The sequence below is a fragment of the Phyllobates terribilis genome, unplaced genomic scaffold (assembly GCF_046119375.1).
Source record: "Phyllobates terribilis strain yellow unplaced genomic scaffold, ASM4611937v1 Scaffold_170__1_contigs__length_4071412, whole genome shotgun sequence".
Lineage (NCBI taxonomy): Eukaryota > Metazoa > Chordata > Amphibia > Anura > Dendrobatidae > Phyllobates > Phyllobates terribilis.
The window spans coordinates 1,909,192-1,930,676 of record NW_027362930.1 but is presented as its reverse complement, the minus strand read 5'-3'; the positions used below and the strand labels follow the sequence as shown (position 1 = coordinate 1,930,676).

Here is a 21,485-nt window from a genome sequence, read left to right as displayed (position 1 = left end):
TTTTGGGATGGACTCTTTGGCTTTGCTTTTCTTCTCCTCATTGGATTTTTCATGTTCAAAGTTGCAGAAGCCAGATTACAAGCTCATTTTGGTTCAACTTCAGCAACTGTGCATTGCATTGCCATGTAATGTGATGCAATGCTATCTTTCTAGCTCTCCCTTTTTACTTCCTTTTGGATAAACAGACATATTAGGCAAGCATTTTGGAGCTTTCACCTAAATAACTACAGGTGGTGAGATAAGCTGCACAATATAATTGACCTTTCAGTATATTGTTGCACACACACCATCTATTTAGCAAATGCCCTTGTTATCAACAGCAGCCTTTTAAACTCACCTGAGCTAACAGGTATGTGCGCTGGTTACTCTGCTGCGCTTAAAATTTCTTTTTTGGTTTGCTACAATGCCTTTTCTGAAACGTTGTCTCCTTCTGCTGGAACACTGACTTTTTTCATTTAATGCCTGCAGACTATAAAAGAGAACCCAACCCAAAAAGTTTGGTTGATTAGTCTGTGGCATTCTGTTAAACTGTTGCTTATGGCGGTCTCTGTGAGCTTCTCAGCGACATTCAGCCAGCCAGGTATCCTGCCTGCAGTAGATGGAATGTGGCAATGGAACGCTGGCTGCGCGTGTCATAATAGGCTCTGAGCCTTTATATACCTGTGCACAGCAGCAGCCACCTTCAGTCTGCTGCTGGACAGCCAGCAGCAGCAGCAGCAGGAGAGGTATGTAATCAGGAGCCCTCCTGCTAAGGGTAGACAGCTGCTCGTTCCACCCCACCCCCCGCCTTAATTGGTTCTCCTCCCTTCCAACGGTGTTGAGGCGGGTGGGAACAGCAGGGGGTGAAGGTGCTGTGTTTAAAGAGGTGGAGTTATGCAGATCTAAAACGCGTGGATTGCAGCAGCAGCAAGCCGAAAAGTGCAGGCATGTAAGGGATCTAGAGGTTGACAACATGTCTTCTTAACGGGAGTCCAGGAGCTCATCTCCACAAATGGACTTTTCAGGATCCTTGGGTGGCTCCGTAGTTTGAAACCAATTCTGGTTATCGCTTCTCGGCCTTTTGGCTAAGATCAAGTGTAGTATCTTTCGAAAAGGCGGTTTTGGATGTTGGCCGCCCTAGTAGATTGATACATTATGCACACTGGGGTTTAGGCGCTTGTTAGTACGCCAGGTGGCTAATATAGTCATCTGGTGGAAAGCATGGCCCCCAGGATCGACGCCATTGGGCCGGGGAAGATCGAAAGCCCGAAGTGTGAAGTGCCCCAGGAGTGGTGACCCTGGGATTGCCTTAACTCACTGGGATTGGGAACCCCACTTGAGTTTATGGCACATTTGCACTAGCACTTCAATATTTCTTTCTTCACACACACCCTTATTCCGGGCCTTCTGGCCTTAGGATGGGGAATTTTTCAATTCCCGGTCGAAGGTCCGGGCAGTATTATACTGTGAAACCTTCACTATTTATTTAATTTTTTTGTCACTGTGTGTCCACTTTTTCACGTGTGTCCACGTCCTTACTAGGATTTTGTCGGGATGCGGTTCCCTTATGGGTTCCTCTCTTGGCAGGTCTAGGGGGGGAGTGTGTGGCCATCAGGTTCCGCTCCCCCCTGAACCCCCCTGGCTCTCCTTTTTCGGGAGGAGAGCGTTGTTGGCTCCCCTCTTCCGGGAGGGGAGCACAGTCTTTGGCTCCCAGTGCCTTGCTCGGGTGAGAACTCGGGCAGGTGCTGGGGGTAAGATTGGGTCGCCTCTGGCTCCGGCTGGAGGTGGCTATTTGTCCCTGTTCCTCGCTGTGGCCTTCTGGCTCGGAGGGACGGGGAATGGTTTGGGGGACCCTTCTCCTTTTGGAGAGGGTTTCAAGAAGACCAGCATCCTAGTGCACTTTTTTTGTGGCACTTGTCACTTTTTTAAGCGCACTCGGGTTTTGTACACGAATTCGGGCTTTCGAAAGAAAAAAAAATCTGTTCTTATCAGTTTAATATCTGATACGTCCCCTATCTGGGGACCATATATTAAATGGATTTTTAGAACAGGGAGATGGAAAAAGAGCTTGCTCTGTCCACTCCACGCATTGACCTGGTATTGCAGTATCTCCAGGACCGGTGCACCCCTTCTTTAATGCAGTTTCTAAAATCAGAAAGAATTGAATTCAATGTTTTTTGTTCATTTTGCTTGTTTGTCGGATTTTGGGATGGACTCTTTGGCTTTGCTTTTCTTCTCCTCATTGGATTTTTCATGTTCAAAGTTGCAGAAGCCAGATTACAAGCTCATTTTGGTTCAACTTCAGCAACTGTGCATTGCATTGCCATGTAATGTGATGCAATGCTATCTTTCTAGCTCTCCCTTTTTACTTCCTTTTGGATAAACAGACATATTAGGCAAGCATTTTGGAGCTTTCACCTAAATAACTACAGGTGGTGAGATAAGCTGCACAATATAATTGACCTTTCAGTATATTGTTGCACACACACCATCTATTTAGCAAATGCCCTTGTTATCAACAGCAGCCTTTTAAACTCACCTGAGCTAACAGGTATGTGCGCTGGTTACTCTGCTGCGCTTAAAATTTCTTTTTTGGTTTGCTACAATGCCTTTTCTGAAACGTTGTCTCCTTCTGCTGGAACACTGACTTCTTTCATTTAATGCCTGCAGACTATAAAAGAGAACCCAACCCAAAAAGTTTGGTTGATTAGTCTGTGGCATTCTGTTAAACTGTTGCTTATGGCGGTCTCTGTGAGCTTCTCAGCGACATTCAGCCAGCCAGGTATCCTGCCTGCAGTAGATGGAATGTGGCAATGGAACGCTGGCTGCGCGTGTCATAATAGGCTCTGAGCCTTTATATACCTGTGCACAGCAGCAGCCACCTTCAGTCTGCTGCTGGACAGCCAGCAGCAGCAGCAGCAGGAGAGGTATGTAATCAGGAGCCCTCCTGCTAAGGGTAGACAGCTGCTCGTTCCACCCCACCCCCCGCCTTAATTGGTTCTCCTCCCTTCCAACGGTGTTGAGGCGGGTGGGAACAGCAGGGGGTGAAGGTGCTGTGTTTAAAGAGGTGGAGTTATGCAGATCTAAAACGCGTGGATTGCAGCAGCAGCAAGCCGAAAAGTGCAGGCATGTAAGGGATCTAGAGGTTGACAACATGTCTTCTTAACGGGAGTCCAGGAGCTCATCTCCACAAATGGACTTTTCAGGATCCTTGGGTGGCTCCGTAGTTTGAAACCAATTCTGGTTATCGCTTCTCGGCCTTTTGGCTAAGATCAAGTGTAGTATCTGTTCTTATCAGTTTAATATCTGATACGTCCCCTATCTGGGGACCATATATTAAATGGATTTTTAGAACAGGGCGATGGAAAAAGAGCTTGCTCTGTCCACTCCACGCATTGACCTGGTATTGCAGTATCTCCAGGACCGGTGCACCCCTTCTTTAATGCAGTTTCTAAAATCAGAAAGAATTGAATTCAATGTTTTTTGTTCATTTTGCTTGTTTGTCGGATTTTGGGATGGACTCTTTGGCTTTGCTTTTCTTCTCCTCATTGGATTTTTCATGTTCAAAGTTGCAGAAGCCAGATTACAAGCTCATTTTGGTTCAACTTCAGCAACTGTGCATTGCATTGCCATGTAATGTGATGCAATGCTATCTTTCTAGCTCTCCCTTTTTACTTCCTTTTGGATAAACAGACATATTAGGCAAGCATTTTGGAGCTTTCACCTAAATAACTACAGGTGGTGAGATAAGCTGCACAATATAATTGACCTTTCAGTATATTGTTGCACACACACCATCTATTTAGCAAATGCCCTTGTTATCAACAGCAGCCTTTTAAACTCACCTGAGCTAACAGGTATGTGCGCTGGTTACTCTGCTGCGCTTAAAATTTCTTTTTTGGTTTGCTACAATGCCTTTTCTGAAACGTTGTCTCCTTCTGCTGGAACACTGACTTCTTTCATTTAATGCCTGCAGACTATAAAAGAGAACCCAACCCAAAAAGTTTGGTTGATTAGTCTGTGGCATTCTGTTAAACTGTTGCTTATGGCGGTCTCTGTGAGCTTCTCAGCGACATTCAGCCAGCCAGGTATCCTGCCTGCAGTAGATGGAATGTGGCAATGGAACGCTGGCTGCGCGTGTCATAATAGGCTCTGAGCCTTTATATACCTGTGCACAGCAGCAGCCACCTTCAGTCTGCTGCTGGACAGCCAGCAGCAGCAGCAGCAGGAGAGGTATGTAATCAGGAGCCCTCCTGCTAAGGGTAGACAGCTGCTCGTTCCACCCCACTCCCCGCCTTAATTGGTTCTCCTCCCTTCCAACGGTGTTGAGGCGGGTGGGAACAGCAGGGGGTGAAGGTGCTGTGTTTAAAGAGGTGGAGTTATGCAGATCTAAAACGCGTGGATTGCAGCAGCAGCAAGCCGAAAAGTGCAGGCATGTAAGGGATCTAGAGGTTGACAACATGTCTTCTTAACGGGAGTCCAGGAGCTCATCTCCACAAATGGACTTTTCAGGATCCTTGGGTGGCTCCGTAGTTTGAAACCAATTCTGGTTATCGCTTCTCGGCCTTTTGGCTAAGATCAAGTGTAGTATCTGTTCTTATCAGTTTAATATCTGATACGTCCCCTATCTGGGGACCATATATTAAATGGATTTTTAGAACAGGGAGATGGAAAAAGAGCTTGCTCTGTCCACTCCACGCATTGACCTGGTATTGCAGTATCTCCAGGACCGGTGCACCCCTTCTTTAATGCAGTTTCTAAAATCAGAAAGAATTGAATTCAATGTTTTTTGTTCATTTTGCTTGTTTGTCGGATTTTGGGATGGACTCTTTGGCTTTGCTTTTCTTCTCCTCATTGGATTTTTCATGTTCAAAGTTGCAGAAGCCAGATTACAAGCTCATTTTGGTTCAACTTCAGCAACTGTGCATTGCATTGCCATGTAATGTGATGCAATGCTATCTTTCTAGCTCTCCCTTTTTACTTCCTTTTGGATAAACAGACATATTAGGCAAGCATTTTGGAGCTTTCACCTAAATAACTACAGGTGGTGAGATAAGCTGCACAATATAATTGACCTTTCAGTATATTGTTGCACACACACCATCTATTTAGCAAATGCCCTTGTTATCAACAGCAGCCTTTTAAACTCACCTGAGCTAACAGGTATGTGCGCTGGTTACTCTGCTGCGCTTAAAATTTCTTTTTTGGTTTGCTACAATGCCTTTTCTGAAACGTTGTCTCCTTCTGCTGGAACACTGACTTCTTTCATTTAATGCCTGCAGACTATAAAAGAGAACCCAACCCAAAAAGTTTGGTTGATTAGTCTGTGGCATTCTGTTAAACTGTTGCTTATGGCGGTCTCTGTGAGCTTCTCAGCGACATTCAGCCAGCCAGGTATCCTGCCTGCAGTAGATGGAATGTGGCAATGGAACGCTGGCTGCGCGTGTCATAATAGGCTCTGAGCCTTTATATACCTGTGCACAGCAGCAGCCACCTTCAGTCTGCTGCTGGACAGCCAGCAGCAGCAGCAGCAGGAGAGGTATGTAATCAGGAGCCCTCCTGCTAAGGGTAGACAGCTGCTCGTTCCACCCCACCCCCCGCCTTAATTGGTTCTCCTCCCTTCCAACGGTGTTGAGGCGGGTGGGAACAGCAGGGGGTGAAGGTGCTGTGTTTAAAGAGGTGGAGTTATGCAGATCTAAAACGCGTGGATTGCAGCAGCAGCAAGCCGAAAAGTGCAGGCATGTAAGGGATCTAGAGGTTGACAACATGTCTTCTTAACGGGAGTCCAGGAGCTCATCTCCACAAATGGACTTTTCAGGATCCTTGGGTGGCTCCGTAGTTTGAAACCAATTCTGGTTATCGCTTCTCGGCCTTTTGGCTAAGATCAAGTGTAGTATCTGTTCTTATCAGTTTAATATCTGATACGTCCCCTATCTGGGGACCATATATTAAATGGATTTTTAGAACAGGGAGATGGAAAAAGAGCTTGCTCTGTCCACTCCACGCATTGACCTGGTATTGCAGTATCTCCAGGACCGGTGCACCCCTTCTTTAATGCAGTTTCTAAAATCAGAAAGAATTGAATTCAATGTTTTTTGTTCATTTTGCTTGTTTGTCGGATTTTGGGATGGACTCTTTGGCTTTGCTTTTCTTCTCCTCATTGGATTTTTCATGTTCAAAGTTGCAGAAGCCAGATTACAAGCTCATTTTGGTTCAACTTCAGCAACTGTGCATTGCATTGCCATGTAATGTGATGCAATGCTATCTTTCTAGCTCTCCCTTTTTACTTCCTTTTGGATAAACAGACATATTAGGCAAGCATTTTGGAGCTTTCACCTAAATAACTACAGGTGGTGAGATAAGCTGCACAATATAATTGACCTTTCAGTATATTGTTGCACACACACCATCTATTTAGCAAATGCCCTTGTTATCAACAGCAGCCTTTTAAACTCACCTGAGCTAACAGGTATGTGCGCTGGTTACTCTGCTGCGCTTAAAATTTCTTTTTTGGTTTGCTACAATGCCTTTTCTGAAACGTTGTCTCCTTCTGCTGGAACACTGACTTCTTTCATTTAATGCCTGCAGACTATAAAAGAGAACCCAACCCAAAAAGTTTGGTTGATTAGTCTGTGGCATTCTGTTAAACTGTTGCTTATGGCGGTCTCTGTGAGCTTCTCAGCGACATTCAGCCAGCCAGGTATCCTGCCTGCAGTAGATGGAATGTGGCAATGGAACGCTGGCTGCGCGTGTCATAATAGGCTCTGAGCCTTTATATACCTGTGCACAGCAGCAGCCACCTTCAGTCTGCTGCTGGACAGCCAGCAGCAGCAGCAGCAGGAGAGGTATGTAATCAGGAGCCCTCCTGCTAAGGGTAGACAGCTGCTCGTTCCACCCCACCCCCCGCCTTAATTGGTTCTCCTCCCTTCCAACGGTGTTGAGGCGGGTGGGAACAGCAGGGGGTGAAGGTGCTGTGTTTAAAGAGGTGGAGTTATGCAGATCTAAAACGCGTGGATTGCAGCAGCAGCAAGCCGAAAAGTGCAGGCATGTAAGGGATCTAGAGGTTGACAACATGTCTTCTTAACGGGAGTCCAGGAGCTCATCTCCACAAATGGACTTTTCAGGATCCTTGGGTGGCTCCGTAGTTTGAAACCAATTCTGGTTATCGCTTCTCGGCCTTTTGGCTAAGATCAGGTGCAGTGATCTAAAGGTTGCTGCCTTGGTCTCGGCTAGGAGGTGCCTGGGGTACCCGACTTGTGGGCCTTGGGGGATCGCTCTCTCTTAACGGAGGGAGCTTCACCTCCTTGCAGCTATTGGCAGGTCGGCTTAGTCCCCGGACAACGGGGAGCGATCGCGTCTTGTCTTCGGGGCGACCCGAGGAAATAAGGGCGTTTTCCTTTGCTGAGCTTTATCGCTTAGTGGGCTGTGTAAGTTCTTGGGGTACCCCTCCCTCGGTCTTGGGTTTGTTCCTGCTTTTGTGGGATTCATTCCCTTGTTACTATTGGGGGAGGGCTTAGTCCCTGAGGGCCGAAAATGCCTTTTTCTTTTGGATTTGCGGTGGGGGAGACTCCACTGCGACAGTCCATTAGAATCATGGTGGATGAATGCCAGCGCCATGAGAAGAATCTGCAGTACATCGTGCATGAGATTCTTTTTGGGTTCTTCCACCTGGAGCGAGATAAGATCCTGTGTCTTTACGATCAGGAATTCCGTGGGCGATATACCATTTCCTTTATGGCTAAATCATGCTGTGATAATATCCATGCAGCACTGATGGTTGCGGACAAGGACGATGAGAGACTGAACGGGCTGAGCTTTGACTTCCTGTACGGTGAAGAGGAAGTACCCTTGGTGATCTTCATGTACAGCCCATTCGTCTCTGAGGGCGATATCGAAACCTTTTTGAAGCGTTACTGCAAGTCAGTGCGCTTCTCACATGATATCCTCAACTCCCAGCGCTTCTGGAATGGGAAGAGGAAATACCTGGTGAAGTTCCATCCAGATCAGAGCGGCATTGGTGGTCTTCACCACCCGCCTGCTAATTTTGCCATTGGTAATGTCAGGGGATTCCTACGCTACCCAGGAATGCCCCTTCAATGCCGGAATTGTCATGAATATGGGCATACACGAGAAAATTGTACAAGGGCTCATGTAGTCTTTTGCAACAAGTGCGGTAAGAGTGGGCACACCTCCGCTACGTGTGACTCTGAGATCGTATGTAACCTATGTGGGAAGGCAGGTCACGCCTTCAGGAATTGTCCGAGCAAAAAGTCAAAAACATATGACATGTTTAAGTCAGGTCAACTGACTATCCAAGAATACTTCGGAGGGAGTATTACTACACCTGCCCCTGGACCTGGGTTGGCGCACGCTGACGGGTCCGGAACAAATCCTTCAACGGCTCCGCCAGAGGGCCCGCTGGTAGTTCCACAGAAGGACGGTCGTAGGGGTTCCATAAGATTAACCGAGGGTTCGCTCTCTGTGGAATTGATCGATGTTCTGGCTCTAGATGTTGCCGTATCTCAGAGTCAAGAGGAAGGGTCCTCATCCAGCATGAATGCACCACCGGCATTATGTGGAACTGAGGAGACCTCTAGTACCCCGATTAAGCAAGCACCCAGATTCACCACACCATCATCGGTGATCTTGGGTAAGGGCAAAAAGGGTACGCTCCTTAATCGATCAACCAGTGTGTCGGATAGAGAGACCTCTAGGGCGCGAAGTAAAAAGGACCCGGCTAAGACCCAGTCGAGCCCTGGTCCTTGAACCAGAAGTCGCAGTAGTTCCGTGACCAGACCAGAGGACAAGACGACCCAGAGGGATGACACCCGTTCCATAGACCAGACCGCCATGAGGACTGTAGATGCACAGGACTTGGAAAAGATGGACAGCTCCCAGCCTCTGAAAAGGCAACGGGAGGACGTAAAGCAACCTGATATCCAAAGAAAACACGGATGTCGAGGTCCAGATGAGGAGTCAAAAGTGGATGATTCCTTTTTGCCTGCTTCAGATCCCGGTAATATTAAACAAATCCTGACCCCTGGAGATGCGGAGGAGGAGGTGCCGTGTATTGACTTCTTCCCATCTTCAGATCCTGATTCTTCTTAATGTCTGTTCCTTTTAAAATCTCCTCACTAAATGTGAGGTCCCTAAAGAGCCCTACACGTAGGGCTGCTTTATTTTCTTATTTAGAGACATTGGACTTTGATTTCTGGTTTCTACAAGAATGTGGTATACAGAGTAATTTAAATTATAAGGACTTAAAAGAAGACTGGAAACTGGGCGCTTCTGTGTGGTCCGGTGCTAATGACTGTCGTGCTGCCGGAGTTGGACTACTTTGCCGTGGACATTCTACCATCATTCAATCTGTGACTGAAATTATACCTGGCAGAGCTATTTTAATACATCTTGTTTTTAATGGACTTTCTTTACGTTTATTAAATGTGTACGCTCCTCCTGGGAAGCAGGAAAGGGCGGATTTACTTGAAATATTGCCATTATTTTGTGTTGGGTCAACCCCCCTGCTAGTGGGAGGAGATTTTAATTGTTTACGTGATGGGGAATCCCGGCAGGGTGGGGATGTGAATCGTAAAGACCGTACCTCCTATTTGTTGAAAAGTTTAATTGATGATTTTAGATTACAGGACTGCTGGAAGGAACTCTTGCCGGCGGATCCAGGTGTTACATGGTCCAATGGAAGAGTTTCTTCTAGAATTGATTTCATATTTGCTTCTACTGCCTTTAAACCTTGTAAATGTTTTCTTTTATCTAATTTATTCTCTGATCATAAAGTTTTATCTGTGTTTTTAGAGTTAGCAGGGGAACAAAATACCTCAAGAGGCCCATGGAGATTAAATACAACTCTCCTAGAGGATATTGATATTCAAAAGAGGTTTGTGCAGGCCTACCAGTGCTGGCAATCAAAGAGAGACCCCCGCGCCTCGATGCTGGATTGGTGGGAGAGCATTAAACCTAAGATTAAATTATTTTTTATTAAGGCAGGGAAAATGAAAGCAAAAAAGAAAAAGCAGTGGTTTTATGTTTTTAATATGAGATTACAAGTACTCTTTAAACTAAAAGAAGTTGGTATTGATGTGGATGATGATATTGCAAATCTTAAGTCTGAAATAAAAAATGCTCTTAATGAAAAAGGAAAACAAATAATTTTTAACTCCCATGTACAGCACCTGGAGGAAGGAGAGAAATGCTCCCGATTCTTCTTCAAAAAGGTAATGGGGAGGAGGGACGCAATCCTAAATCTTGAAGGTGAAAATGATATTAAGGGTATGTTAGGAAAAGCTTTTAATTTTTATCAACTTCTTTTTAACACTAAAGTTATAGATCCATCCTTTTTAGAGTATGCTATTAATTCCCTTGATTTTAAGTTAGATATTTTAGACCAGGGTATTTTATCTAGGGATCTCACCAGTGAGGAACTTTTACAGATTTTTAAAAGTTTCTCCAGTGGGAAAGCCCCTGGGGAAGACGGTCTACCGATTGAGTTTTATCTGACTTTTTGGGGAATTTTAAAGAACGATATGTTTTTATTGTTTAAAGAAGCTTTTAATACTAATAAATTACCCCCATCTTGGAGGAGAGGTCTGGTATCTTTAATATATAAAAAAGGGGATAGGAGCCAACTTAAAAACTGGCGGCCTATTACGCTTTTAAACCTTGATTATAAAATTTTAGCTAAACTTATTGCAGTCCGTTTAAAACCCTTTATAGCCAAATTAATTCACCCTAACCAGGTATGTGGTGTTCCCGGAAGAACCATAGCTGAGTCCCTCAACATAATTAGGGATACCATATGGTATTCAAAAGAGAGAAGTCAAAACCTTGCTATTTTATCCTTAGACTTTGAAAAAGCTTTTGACAGGGTATCGCATGAATTTCTTTTTATGGTTCTTAAAAAAATGGCGTTTCCAGAGAAAATTTTAACCCGCATTATGCTTTTATATCATTCTTGTTTTAGTCAAATTTCTGTAAATGGGTTTTTAACGAAGGGGGTTCCTCTATTATCAGGGGTGAAACAAGGGTGCCCTCTCTCACCACTGCTCTTTATCTGTGTTATGGAACCACTATTAACCATACTGAGAAAAGATAAAGTAATTAAAGGGGTACCTATTCCCGGGAGTAGGGGTATGCAACTTAAAGCCCTAAGTTACATGGATGATGTTACCATACTATGTCCAGATTCCACATCTCTGAGGAGGGTATTGAGAAACACACAATTTTTCTGTGAAGCCTCAGGTTTTAAATTAAATATAGATAAATGTGACTGTTTTAATGTGGGGGGATGGGACTCCTCTTTGACCCCTGGGATAGTGATACAGAAAAATCACATAAAAATTTTAGGAATTATTTTTAACCAAGCCAATGAGGGGGACCCTAACTGGGACTCTGCAATGGATAAAATAGAAAAAAAGATCTCATTGTGGAATTTAAGGAACCTTAGTATGGAAGGTAAAATTTTAATTATTAAAGCCGTTTTAATTCCCATTATGTTGTATGTTGCAATGGTGTTTCCCCCTTCCAATTTACAAATCAAGAAAGTAACAAGAATTGTTTTTATGTTTTTATGGGGTTCAAAAATGGAAAAGTTAAAAAGAGATCTGATGTACAAATGTAAATCTAATGGAGGTAAAGATGTACCCAATTTTTTTACCTTTTTCCATATAAAGTATTTCTGCTTCTGTTTTAAGGTTTTTAAATCTGATGGCATTTTTAGTTATTTTTTAAAATATGCAGCAGGAATGATTTTTAAAAGGTGGTTTAGCCTACCTTTAAGTTCTCCTGTGCTCCTGTGCCCACCTAAACAGTATGTGATACTTGAGAAAACGGTCAGACTTTTAGGTCTCCAGGAATTGGAGCCTGATATATTGGGGGACCAAAGGAAGGTATCTATTGCTTGCAGACACTCTGAGGACACAATTCCTGTCTCCAATTTTTCACAGGCAAGGTCCAAAACGGTGTGGCGAAATGTGTACGGGAAATATCTTGCAAATGTACACAAGGACCTTGCCTGGGCTATCGTCCACCAGTGCCTCCCTACCCGTGAGTTTCAACATAGGCGGGGGCTGGTGGCGAGAGCCAAATGTCCAAGAGATATATGCGGGGAAAGTGAGTCTGTATTGCATCTCTTTTGGAATTGTCATTTTGCACAGGAGGTTTGGAGAAAGGTAGGCCCACTTTTAAAATGGGCATGTGGCCTGAAAGATTTTAATCACTTTTATGTCTTTTATGGTCTTTTTAAGTGTCCAAATTTTAAACAATTCCGAGTTGCCTGGATTATTATTAATTGTTTTAAAAATGCCATGTGGAAAGTTAGAAATATTTTACTCTTCAAACATGATCATATTGATTCAACAGACTGTATAAAAATTGCTTTAAGTGAAATGTATATTTACTATCTCAGAGATAAAAAACTGTATGGAGCAAAAGAAGCGGCTTCTATGTGGTGTGTACAATTATGGAACACAATTAGTGGTAATTAAATAAACCCAAGTACATCTGTAATTATGATTTTCTTAATTGTTACAATGGTTTTATGATGGTAAATTGTGTTTTTACAAAAAACTTGAATTGATTATTATCATGTTTTATCATTTTATTGTAATGTTATAAATGTTCTTTTTTAAAACCTTTGTAAATATACTTTTGAATCAATAAAATTGCGTTGAAACCTTATCTGTTCTTATCAGTTTAATATCTGATACGTCCCCTATCTGGGGACCATATATTAAATGGATTTTTAGAACAGGGAGATGGAAAAAGAGCTTGCTCTGTCCACTCCACGCATTGACCTGGTATTGCAGTATCTCCAGGACCGGTGCACCCCTTCTTTAATGCAGTTTCTAAAATCAGAAAGAATTGAATTCAATGTTTTTTGTTTATTTTGCTTGTTTGTCGGATTTTGGGATGGACTCTTTGGCTTTGCTTTTCTTCTCCTCATTGGATTTTTCATGTTCAAAGTTGCAGAAGCCAGATTACAAGCTCATTTTGGTTCAACTTCAGCAACTGTGCATTGCATTGCCATGTAATGTGATGCAATGCTATCTTTCTAGCTCTCCCTTTTTACTTTCTTTTGGATAAACAGACATATTAGGCAAGCATTTTGGAGCTTTCACCTAAATAACTACAGGTGGTGAGATAAGCTGCACAATATAATTGACCTTTCAGTATATTGTTGCACACACACCATCTATTTAGCAAATGCCCTTGTTATCAACAGCAGCCTTTTAAACTCACCTGAGCTAACAGGTATGTGCGCTGGTTACTCTGCTGCGCTTAAAATTTCTTTTTTGGTTTGCTACAATGCCTTTTCTGAAACGTTGTCTCCTTCTGCTGGAACACTGACTTCTTTCATTTAATGCCTGCAGACTATAAAAGAGAACCCAACCCAAAAAGTTTGGTTGATTAGTCTGTGGCATTCTGTTAAACTGTTGCTTATGGCGGTCTCTGTGAGCTTCTCAGCGACATTCAGCCAGCCAGGTATCCTGCCTGCAGTAGATGGAATGTGGCAATGGAACGCTGGCTGCGCGTGTCATAATAGGCTCTGAGCCTTTATATACCTGTGCACAGCAGCAGCCACCTTCAGTCTGCTGCTGGACAGCCAGCAGCAGCAGCAGCAGGAGAGGTATGTAATCAGGAGCCCTCCTGCTAAGGGTAGACAGCTGCTCGTTCCACCCCACCCCCCGCCTTAATTGGTTCTCCTCCCTTCCAACGGTGTTGAGGCGGGTGGGAACAGCAGGGGGTGAAGGTGCTGTGTTTAAAGAGGTGGAGTTATGCAGATCTAAAACGCGTGGATTGCAGCAGCAGCAAGCCGAAAAGTGCAGGCATGTAAGGGATCTAGAGGTTGACAACATGTCTTCTTAACGGGAGTCCAGGAGCTCATCTCCACAAATGGACTTTTCAGGATCCTTGGGTGGCTCCGTAGTTTGAAACCAATTCTGGTTATCGCTTCTCGGCCTTTTGGCTAAGATCAAGTGTAGTATCTGTTCTTATCAGTTTAATATCTGATACGTCCCCTATCTGGGGACCATATATTAAATGGATTTTTAGAACAGGGAGATGGAAAAAGAGCTTGCTCTGTCCACTCCACGCATTGACCTGGTATTGCAGTATCTCCAGGACCGGTGCACCCCTTCTTTAATGCAGTTTCTAAAATCAGAAAGAATTGAATTCAATGTTTTTTGTTCATTTTGCTTGTTTGTCGGATTTTGGGATGGACTCTTTGGCTTTGCTTTTCTTCTCCTCATTGGATTTTTCATGTTCAAAGTTGCAGAAGCCAGATTACAAGCTCATTTTGGTTCAACTTCAGCAACTGTGCATTGCATTGCCATGTAATGTGATGCAATGCTATCTTTCTAGCTCTCCCTTTTTACTTCCTTTTGGATAAACAGACATATTAGGCAAGCATTTTGGAGCTTTCACCTAAATAACTACAGGTGGTGAGATAAGCTGCACAATATAATTGACCTTTCAGTATATTGTTGCACACACACCATCTATTTAGCAAATGCCCTTGTTATCAACAGCAGCCTTTTAAACTCACCTGAGCTAACAGGTATGTGCGCTGGTTACTCTGCTGCGCTTAAAATTTCTTTTTTGGTTTGCTACAATGCCTTTTCTGAAACGTTGTCTCCTTCTGCTGGAACACTGACTTCTTTCATTTAATGCCTGCAGACTATAAAAGAGAACCCAACCCAAAAAGTTTGGTTGATTAGTCTGTGGCATTCTGTTAAACTGTTGCTTATGGCGGTCTCTGTGAGCTTCTCAGCGACATTCAGCCAGCCAGGTATCCTGCCTGCAGTAGATGGAATGTGGCAATGGAACGCTGGCTGCGCATGTCATAATAGGCTCTGAGCCTTTATATACCTGTGCACAGCAGCAGCCACCTTCAGTCTGCTGCTGGACAGCCAGCAGCAGCAGCAGCAGGAGAGGTATGTAATCAGGAGCCCTCCTGCTAAGGGTAGACAGCTGCTCGTTCCACCCCACCCCCCGCCTTAATTGGTTCTCCTCCCTTCCAACGGTGTTGAGGCGGGTGGGAACAGCAGGGGGTGAAGGTGCTGTGTTTAAAGAGGTGGAGTTATGCAGATCTAAAACGCGTGGATTGCAGCAGCAGCAAGCCGAAAAGTGCAGGCATGTAAGGGATCTAGAGGTTGACAACATGTCTTCTTAACGGGAGTCCAGGAGCTCATCTCCACAAATGGACTTTTCAGGATCCTTGGGTGGCTCCGTAGTTTGAAACCAATTCTGGTTATCGCTTCTCGGCCTTTTGGCTAAGATCAAGTGTAGTATCTGTTCTTATCAGTTTAATATCTGATACGTCCCCTATCTGGGGACCATATATTAAATGGATTTTTAGAACAGGGAGATGGAAAAAGAGCTTGCTCTGTCCACTCCACGCATTGACCTGGTATTGCAGTATCTCCAGGACCGGTGCACCCCTTCTTTAATGCAGTTTCTAAAATCAGAAAGAATTGAATTCAATGTTTTTTGTTCATTTTGCTTGTTTGTCGGATTTTGGGATGGACTCTTTGGCTTTGCTTTTCTTCTCCTCATTGGATTTTTCATGTTCAAAGTTGCAGAAGCCAGATTACAAGGTCATTTTGGTTCAACTTCAGCAACTGTGCATTGCATTGCCATGTAATGTGATGCAATGCTATCTTTCTAGCTCTCCCTTTTTACTTCCTTTTGGATAAACAGACATATTAGGCAAGCATTTTGGAGCTTTCACCTAAATAACTACAGGTGGTGAGATAAGCTGCACAATATAATTGACCTTTCAGTATATTGTTGCACACACACCATCTATTTAGCAAATGCCCTTGTTATCAACAGCAGCCTTTTAAACTCACCTGAGCTAACAGGTATGTGCGCTGGTTACTCTGCTGCGCTTAAAATTTCTTTTTTGGTTTGCTACAATGCTTTTTCTGAAACGTTGTCTCCTTCTGCTGGAACACTGACTTCTTTCATTTAATGCCTGCAGACTATAAAAGAGAACCCAACCCAAAAAGTTTGGTTGATTAGTCTGTGGCATTCTGTTAAACTGTTGCTTATGGCGGTCTCTGTGAGCTTCTCAGCGACATTCAGCCAGCCAGGTATCCTGCCTGCAGTAGATGGAATGTGGCAATGGAACGCTGGCTGCGCATGTCATAATAGGCTCTGAGCCTTTATATACCTGTGCACAGCAGCAGCCACCTTCAGTCTGCTGCTGGACAGCCAGCAGCAGCAGCAGCAGGAGAGGTATGTAATCAGGAGCCCTCCTGCTAAGGGTAGACAGCTGCTCGTTCCACCCCACCCCCCGCCTTAATTGGTTCTCCTCCCTTCCAACGGTGTTGAGGCGGGTGGGAACAGCAGGGGGTGAAGGTGCTGTGTTTAAAGAGGTGGAGTTATGCAGATCTAAAACGCGTGGATTGCAGCAGCAGCAAGCCGAAAAGTGCAGGCATGTAAGGGATCTAGAGGTTGACAACATGTCTTCTTAACGGGAGTCCAGGAGCTCATCTCCACAAATGGACTTTTCAGGATCCTTGGGTGGCTCCGTAGTTTGAAACCAATTCTGGTTATCGCTTCTCGGCCTTTTGGCTAAGATCAAGTGTAGTATCTGTTCTTATCAGTTTAATATCTGATACGTCCCCTATCTGGGGACCATATATTAAATGGATTTTTAGAACAGGGAGATGGAAAAAGAGCTTGCTCTGTCCACTCCACGCATTGACCTGGTATTGCAGTATCTCCAGGACCGGTGCACCCCTTCTTTAATGCAGTTTCTAAAATCAGAAAGAATTGAATTCAATGTTTTTTGTTCATTTTGCTTGTTTGTCGGATTTTGGGATGGACTCTTTGGCTTTGCTTTTCTTCTCCTCATTGGATTTTTCATGTTCAAAGTTGCAGAAGCCAGATTACAAGGTCATTTTGGTTCAACTTCAGCAACTGTGCATTGCATTGCCATGTAATGTGATGCAATGCTATCTTTCTAGCTCTCCCTTTTTACTTCCTTTTGGATAAACAGACATATTAGGCAAGCATTTTGGAGCTTTCACCTAAATAACTACAGGTGGTGAAATAAGCTGCACAATATAATTGACCTTTCAGTATATTGTTGCACACACACCATCTATTTAGCAAATGCCCTTGTTATCAACAGCAGCCTTTTAAACTCACCTGAGCTAACAGGTATGTGCGCTGGTTACTCTGCTGCGCTTAAAATTTCTTTTTTGGTTTGCTACAATGCCTTTTCTGAAACGTTGTCTCCTTCTGCTGGAACACTGACTTCTTTCATTTAATGCCTGCTGACTATAAAAGAGAACCCAACCCAAAAAGTTTGGTTGATTAGTCTGTGGCATTCTGTTAAACTGTTGCTTATGGCGGTCTCTGTGAGCTTCTCAGCGACATTCAGCCAGCCAGGTATCCTGCCTGCAGTAGATGGAATGTGGCAATGGAACGCTGGCTGCGCGTGTCATAATAGGCTCTGAGCCTTTATATACCTGTGCACAGCAGCAGCCACCTTCAGTCTGCTGCTGGACAGCCAGCAGCAGCAGCAGCAGGAGAGGTATGTAATCAGGAGCCCTCCTGCTAAGGGTAGACAGCTGCTCGTTCCACCCCACCCCCCGCCTTAATTGGTTCTCCTCCCTTCCAACGGTGTTGAGGCGGGTGGGAACAGCAGGGGGTGAAGGTGCTGTGTTTAAAGAGGTGGAGTTATGCAGATCTAAAACGCGTGGATTGCAGCAGCAGCAAGCCGAAAAGTGCAGGCATGTAAGGGATCTAGAGGTTGACAACATGTCTTCTTAACGGGAGTCCAGGAGCTCATCTCCACAAATGGACTTTTCAGGATCCTTGGGTGGCTCCGTAGTTTGAAACCAATTCTGGTTATCGCTTCTCGGCCTTTTGGCTAAGATCAAGTGTAGTATCTGTTCTTATCAGTTTAATATCTGATACGTCCCCTATCTGGGGACCATATATTAAATGGATTTTTAGAACAGGGAGATGGAAAAAGAGCTTGCTCTGTCCACTCCACGCATTGACCTGGTATTGCAGTATCTCCAGGACCGGTGCACCCCTTCTTTAATGCAGTTTCTAAAATCAGAAAGAATTGAATTCAATGTTTTTTGTTCATTTTGCTTGTTTGTCGGATTTTGGGATGGACTCTTTGGCTTTGCTTTTCTTCTCCTCATTGGATTTTTCATGTTCAAAGTTGCAGAAGCCAGATTACAAGCTCATTTTGGTTCAACTTCAGCAACTGTGCATTGCATTGCCATGTAATGTGATGCAATGCTATCTTTCTAGCTCTCCCTTTTTACTTCCTTTTGGATAAACAGACATATTAGGCAAGCATTTTGGAGCTTTCACCTAAATAACTACAGGTGGTGAGATAAGCTGCACAATATAATTGACCTTTCAGTATATTGTTGCACACACACCATCTATTTAGCAAATGCCCTTGTTATCAACAGCAGCCTTTTAAACTCACCTGAGCTAACAGGTATGTGCGCTGGTTACTCTGCTGCGCTTAAAATTTCTTTTTTGGTTTGCTACAATGCTTTTTCTGAAACGTTGTCTCCTTCTGCTGGAACACTGACTTCTTTCATTTAATGCCTGCAGACTATAAAAGAGAACCCAACCCAAAAAGTTTGGTTGATTAGTCTGTGGCATTCTGTTAAACTGTTGCTTATGGCGGTCTCTGTGAGCTTCTCAGCGACATTCAGCCAGCCAGGTATCCTGCCTGCAGTAGATGGAATGTGGCAATGGAACGCTGGCTGCGCATGTCATAATAGGCTCTGAGCCTTTATATACCTGTGCACAGCAGCAGCCACCTTCAGTCTGCTGCTGGACAGCCAGCAGCAGCAGCAGCAGGAGAGGTATGTAATCAGGAGCCCTCCTGCTAAGGGTAGACAGCTGCTCGTTCCACCCCACCCCCCGCCTTAATTGGTTCTCCTCCCTTCCAACGGTGTTGAGGCGGGTGGGAACAGCAGGGGGTGAAGGTGCTGTGTTTAAAGAGGTGGAGTTATGCAGATCTAAAACGCGTGGATTGCAGCAGCAGCAAGCCGAAAAGTGCAGGCATGTAAGGGATCTAGAGGTTGACAACATGTCTTCTTAACGGGAGTCCAGGAGCTCATCTCCACAAATGGACTTTTCAGGATCCTTGGGTGGCTCCGTAGTTTGAAACCAATTCTGGTTATCGCTTCTCGGCCTTTTGGCTAAGATCAAGTGTAGTATCTGTTCTTATCAGTTTAATATCTGATACGTCCCCTATCTGGGGACCATATATTAAATGGATTTTTAGAACAGGGAGATGGAAAAAGAGCTTGCTCTGTCCACTCCACGCATTGACCTGGTATTGCAGTATCTCCAGGACCGGTGCACCCCTTCTTTAATGCAGTTTCTAAAATCAGAAAGAATTGAATTCAATGTTTTTTGTTCATTTTGCTTGTTTGTCGGATTTTGGGATGGACTCTTTGGCTTTGCTTTTCTTCTCCTCATTGGATTTTTCATGTTCAAAGTTGCAGAAGCCAGATTACAAGCTCATTTTGGTTCAACTTCAGCAACTGTGCATTGCATTGCCATGTAATGTGATGCAATGCTATCTTTCTAGCTCTCCCTTTTTACTTCCTTTTGGATAAACAGACATATTAGGCAAGCATTTTGGAGCTTTCACCTAAATAACTACAGGTGGTGAGATAAGCTGCACAATATAATTGACCTTTCAGTATATTGTTGCACACACACCATCTATTTAGCAAATGCCCTTGTTATCAACAGCAGCCTTTTAAACTCACCTGAGCTAACAGGTATGTGCGCTGGTTACTCTGCTGCGCTTAAAATTTATTTTTTGGTTTGCTACAATGCCTTTTCTGAAACGTTGTCTCCTTCTGCTGGAACACTGACTTCTTTCATTTAATGCCTGCAGACTATAAAAGAGAACCCAACCCAAAAAGTTTGGTTGATTAGTCTGTGGCATTCTGTTAAACTGTTGCTTATGACGGTCTCTGTGAGCTTCTCAGCGACATTCAGCCAGCCAGGTATCCTGCCTGCAGTAGATGGAATGTGGCAATGGAACGCTGGCTGCGCGTGTCATAATAGGCTCTGAGCCTTTATATACCTGTGCACAGCAGCAGCCACCTTCAGTCTGCTGCTGGACAGCCAGCAGCAGCAGCAGCAGGAGAGGTATGTAATCAGGAGCCCTCCTGCTAAGGGTAGACAGCTGCTCGTTCCACCCCACCCCCCGCCTTAATTGGTTCTCCTCCCTTCCAACGGTGTTGAGGCGGGTGGGAACAGCAGGGGGTGAAGGTGCTGTGTTTAAAGAGGTGGAGTTATGCAGATCTAAAACGCGTGGATTGCAGCAGCAGCAAGCCGAAAAGTGCAGGCATGTAAGGGATCTAGAGGTTGACAACATGTCTTCTTAACGGGAGTCCAGGAGCTCATCTCCACAAATGGACTTTTCAGGATCCTTGGGTGGCTCCGTAGTTTGAAACCAATTCTGGTTATCGCTTCTCGGCCTTTTGGCTAAGATCAAGTGTAGTATCTGTTCTTATCAGTTTAATATCTGATACGTCCCCTATCTGGGGACCATATATTAAATGGATTTTTAGAACAGGGAGATGGAAAAAGAGCTTGCTCTGTCCACTCCACGCATTGACCTGGTATTGCAGTATCTCCAGGACCGGTGCACCCCTTCTTTAATGCAGTTTCTAAAATCAGAAAGAATTGAATTCAATGTTTTTTGTTCATTTTGCTTGTTTGTCGGATTTTGGGATGGACTCTTTGGCTTTGCTTTTCTTCTCCTCATTGGATTTTTCATGTTCAAAGTTGCAGAAGCCAGATTACAAGCTCATTTTGGTTCAACTTCAGCAACTGTGCATTGCATTGCCATGTAATGTGATGCAATGCTATCTTTCTAGCTCTCCCTTTTTACTTCCTTTTGGATAAACAGACATATTAGGCAAGCATTTTGGAGCTTTCACCTAAATAACTACAGGTGGTGAGATAAGCTGCACAATATAATTGACCTTTCAGTATATTGTTGCACACACACCATCTATTTAGCAAATGCCCTTGTTATCAACAGCAGCCTTTTAAACTCACCTGAGCTAACAGGTATGTGCGCTGGTTACTCTGCTGCGCTTAAAATTTCTTTTTTGGTTTGCTACAATGCCTTTTCTGAAACGTCTCCTTCTGCTGGAACACTGACTTCTTTCATTTAATGCCTGCAGACTATAAAAGAGAACCCAACCCAAAAAGTTTGGTTGATTAGTCTGTGGCATTCTGTTAAACTGTTGCTTATGGCGGTCTCTGTGAGCTTCTCAGCGACATTCAGCCAGCCAGGTATCCTGCCTGCAGTAGATGGAATGTGGCAATGGAACGCTGGCTGCGCGTGTCATAATAGGCTCTGAGCCTTTATATACCTGTGCACAGCAGCAGCCACCTTCAGTCTGCTGCTGGACAGCCAGCAGCAGCAGCAGCAGGAGAGGTATGTAATCAGGAGCCCTCCTGCTAAGGGTAGA

The 21,485-nt window shown here is 44.2% G+C and overlaps 11 non-coding genes and 1 pseudogene across 11 annotated transcripts; all 12 read left to right on the top strand.

Moving 5' to 3' along the window:
* The first annotated feature begins 1,044 nt into the window (after nucleotides 1–1,044).
* Nucleotides 1,045–1,136, top strand: LOC141211894 (U2 spliceosomal RNA; annotated as a pseudogene).
* Nucleotides 1,137–1,927: 791 nt separating this feature from the next.
* LOC141211714 (U2 spliceosomal RNA) lies at nucleotides 1,928–2,110 on the top strand. The gene has a single exon (XR_012281655.1). It is a non-coding gene; the product is annotated as a U2 spliceosomal RNA (small nuclear RNA).
* Nucleotides 2,111–3,225: 1,115 nt separating this feature from the next.
* Nucleotides 3,226–3,416, top strand: LOC141211504 (U2 spliceosomal RNA). Its single transcript, XR_012281477.1, has one exon. It is a non-coding gene; the product is annotated as a U2 spliceosomal RNA (small nuclear RNA).
* Nucleotides 3,417–4,531: 1,115 nt separating this feature from the next.
* Nucleotides 4,532–4,722, top strand: LOC141211245 (U2 spliceosomal RNA). Its single transcript, XR_012281226.1, has one exon. It is a non-coding gene; the product is annotated as a U2 spliceosomal RNA (small nuclear RNA).
* A 1,115-nt stretch (nucleotides 4,723–5,837) lies between these two features.
* Nucleotides 5,838–6,028, top strand: LOC141211244 (U2 spliceosomal RNA). Its single transcript, XR_012281225.1, has one exon. It is a non-coding gene; the product is annotated as a U2 spliceosomal RNA (small nuclear RNA).
* Nucleotides 6,029–12,633: 6,605 nt separating this feature from the next.
* LOC141211666 (U2 spliceosomal RNA) lies at nucleotides 12,634–12,822 on the top strand. Its single transcript, XR_012281622.1, has one exon. It is a non-coding gene; the product is annotated as a U2 spliceosomal RNA (small nuclear RNA).
* Nucleotides 12,823–13,937: 1,115 nt separating this feature from the next.
* LOC141211242 (U2 spliceosomal RNA) lies at nucleotides 13,938–14,128 on the top strand. Its single transcript, XR_012281223.1, has one exon. It is a non-coding gene; the product is annotated as a U2 spliceosomal RNA (small nuclear RNA).
* A 1,115-nt stretch (nucleotides 14,129–15,243) lies between these two features.
* On the top strand, nucleotides 15,244–15,434 carry LOC141211241 (U2 spliceosomal RNA). Its single transcript, XR_012281222.1, has one exon. It is a non-coding gene; the product is annotated as a U2 spliceosomal RNA (small nuclear RNA).
* A 1,115-nt stretch (nucleotides 15,435–16,549) lies between these two features.
* Nucleotides 16,550–16,740, top strand: LOC141211240 (U2 spliceosomal RNA). The gene has a single exon (XR_012281221.1). It is a non-coding gene; the product is annotated as a U2 spliceosomal RNA (small nuclear RNA).
* Nucleotides 16,741–17,855: 1,115 nt separating this feature from the next.
* LOC141211239 (U2 spliceosomal RNA) lies at nucleotides 17,856–18,046 on the top strand. The gene has a single exon (XR_012281220.1). It is a non-coding gene; the product is annotated as a U2 spliceosomal RNA (small nuclear RNA).
* A 1,115-nt stretch (nucleotides 18,047–19,161) lies between these two features.
* On the top strand, nucleotides 19,162–19,352 carry LOC141211238 (U2 spliceosomal RNA). Its single transcript, XR_012281219.1, has one exon. It is a non-coding gene; the product is annotated as a U2 spliceosomal RNA (small nuclear RNA).
* A 1,115-nt stretch (nucleotides 19,353–20,467) lies between these two features.
* Nucleotides 20,468–20,658, top strand: LOC141211237 (U2 spliceosomal RNA). The gene has a single exon (XR_012281218.1). It is a non-coding gene; the product is annotated as a U2 spliceosomal RNA (small nuclear RNA).
* Nucleotides 20,659–21,485: the final 827 nt, after the last annotated feature.